The sequence below is a fragment of the Neolamprologus multifasciatus genome, chromosome 9 (genome assembly GCF_963576455.1).
Source record: "Neolamprologus multifasciatus chromosome 9, fNeoMul1.2, whole genome shotgun sequence".
NCBI lineage: Eukaryota > Metazoa > Chordata > Actinopteri > Cichliformes > Cichlidae > Neolamprologus > Neolamprologus multifasciatus.
The window spans coordinates 865,687-868,597 of NC_140447.1; the positions used below are offsets into that span (position 1 = coordinate 865,687).

General features: G+C 42.1%; 1 long non-coding RNA gene across 1 annotated transcript; it reads right to left on the reverse strand.

Moving 5' to 3' along the window:
* Positions 1–221: 221 nt before the first annotated feature.
* LOC146510741 (uncharacterized) lies at positions 222–2,052 on the reverse strand. The gene is made up of 2 exons (XR_014876229.1): positions 607–2,052; positions 222–276 (listed from the first exon to the last, which is right to left on the reverse strand). It is a non-coding gene; the product is annotated as an uncharacterized LOC146510741 (long non-coding RNA).
* Between the last annotated feature and the right edge of the window lie 859 nt (positions 2,053–2,911).

Genomic DNA, 2,911 nt, shown 5'->3' on the forward strand with positions numbered 1-2,911 from the left:
TATAAAATAGTGTGCAAATACTGATAACAGAGCAAATGTTTGCAATATAAGAAATAAATGAAAAATGTAAACATCTATGTTTAGTGAACTTTGCAGTGTTGCTCTGTGGTGCAGCTACGACACTGTAGCAAAGTTTACACACTGTGTCTACTTGATCCACGTCTGAACCCATAATGTTTCCAACCACTGAAGTTTTTTTACCTCTTTTCAACCTACAGCAGTCACTCTCCTCTCCAAATAACTTCTGCTTAGCTTTCCGAGCTTCCCTCGGGTCCTCTTAATCAGCGGTCCCCAACCCCCGGGCCTCGGACCGGTACCGGTCCGTGAGTCGTTTGGTACCGGGCCGCGAGAGTTGAGGCTCAGGTGTGAAATGTATAGTTTTCAGGGTTTTTATCGGTTTTCAGCGTTATTTTGTTATCGTTTTTATCGTTTACTCAGTTTTCCTGGGTCTTTTCACGTGTGTTATGAATAAATCTTCTTTTTTTTCGGTACCAGTACTAGTTTTATTTTGTTGTATTTATCCGCGACACCTTAAAGGCCGGTCCGTGAAAATATTGTCGGGCATAAACCGGTCCGTGGCGCAAAAAAGGTTGGAGACCGCTGCACTTAATTGTTGTGACACGTGTTCGAAATGCAGAGAGGTGCGCTCGATTTGCCACACGGAGCAGCGCGAGAGTAAAGCACGAGGGAGGGGCTAATAATCGGCTCAGTCATTTTTAATGATCGTTGAAAGCCCAGATCGTAATCGAGATTAAAATTCGATTAATTGAGCAGCCCTACTATAAGGTTCTCTTTTGTGCACAGAACATAATAGGCTCTAGTAGATTACCCACACCTTGTTATACTTCTATACATATCTATCACTTTAAAAAGATAACTTATAGATGTCTCTTTCTATAGGAATTCCTCCAAAAGTGAAGACACAAAAATGGGCACTCGTATCCTGCAGTAACAATGAATGGATATCAAGCTGTAACATCCAACTAGCAGGATCAGTGCAGTGCCCACAGCCCCAACTTTAATTAGAGAGGCGCCGATAATTTATCAGTAAATGAATGTGTGGAGGTGTTTTATTTGTAGATGGGTAAACAGAGACACGTGTTGCAGCTGATGAGTCTAGAGAGGAGCCTGCAGTCACAAACTGAGCGAACATAATCCCTACTTACAGCCCCCATTTAGACAATGATTGTGCAATAATGTATAGTGATGCATTAATTTATGGTTATTGGGCTGGTTCTTATATACTACTTTTCTACTCTCATGGAGTACTCAAAGAGCTGTATGCAACACGCCGCATTCACCCCATACACACCCATTCACACAAGCACTACTACCTATACAGTGAGTGCTTTCTAACTATCATTCATATGCCTTCATACTCCGATGGATGCATCGGAGAGCAAGTCGGGGTTAGTGTCTTTGCCAAGGATATTTGGCATGCAAGCTGGAGGAGCCAGGGATCGATCCATACAGAAAAACAAATAATCCATCAATATCTAGAAGGAAATGTGTATTTATAGCATATTGATCCCCGACTGAATTTGTAAGTTTTCTCACAAAGTAATGAAAAGTCTCCAATTTTCATGGTAGTTTCATTTCAATGCAGAGACACCAAATGTCAAACAAATCTAGACAAAAACACATTACATGAACATTACAAACTGATTGGCTTGTAATTGAGTCACTAAGTATTTGATCATCAAGGAAACATGATTGGTTACTTGGTGGAGAAGCACAGCAGTAAGAACAGTTACTGTGTAGTTACCTGACGTTACTCTCTAAAACAGAAATCATGGAGTTAACGCGGACCAATGCATTATGGGAGGGGAAACCCATGAATTTAGGGGAACACTTTGGGTTTTCTTTTCCACAAAGAGAGTTGATTTAAACAGTTACCATGGTGACAGACTCTGTTAACTAACCCAGGTGACCAGCGGGTTTTCTTTAACAAGCTGAGTGTTCCCTGCTGTCCTGAACGAGCTGACAGATTTGTTCCTTCTCTCTATCCAAAGTGCAATGTCTGTCACAGCTGGGATCCTGAAGATTAGTGAAGATGAGGCTGAGATGACCTTAAGACTATAAAACAAACTGAACAGAGTCTGAACCGAAACATTTTTCACCTGAAAATAACCTAAACTGGTCTCAGTGGGTCTGCCCAGAACCAGATTTGTGTAAATGGTTAGGTATGCTCTGTAAAGGCTCAATACACAGTGGATGCATCCCAGTTCAGTGGCTGCAGCCTTAAAGGCCGCATTTTAAGGCCGATTACGTCACAGCGACGCAACGAAGGCTGTCCCAATTCATAGGCTGCTCGAAATGCGACCCTCAAATGCGTCCTTCATTTCCCTGAATTTTAAGGACGTGGCGGTGTAGACTTCGTGGCCCAACATATCCCAGAATGCATAGCGCGGCGGTGGGTGTGGATAATTTTGCCGAAAAAAAAAACGGCGGATGAGGGGCGCCGAAGAGTAAACTTTTAAAAGTAAGTACTGAATATTGTGTCACTTATTTATGTGCAAATGTTTAATAATGAAGGACATTAAAACATTACTGTTGGCCACATGTCGGCAAAGTTATGTGACATTAGTGACGTTTGTACTAACTTGGTTTTAAAGCCTTTACTTTAAAATATACGCCGTTCAATAGCTGAGCTTAATCAGAGAATGATCAAAGCTCATGTAGAAACAAACAAACAAATGAACAAAAGATTTTCTCCTTCATTTCTGTCAAACAAAGCTGTATGAAACGTTTCCAGCTGTTAGTATCATGGTTGCTAGGCAACCTGGGCAGCGCAACGGAGGCTAGACCGTCTCATTTCACAAGCCTCGCACTTCCAGCCTTAGCGGTCTTTAAGTACGCGGCCCTTGAGAATCGTTGAGGCTGCGTACTTTAAGGCTGCAGACCCTGAATT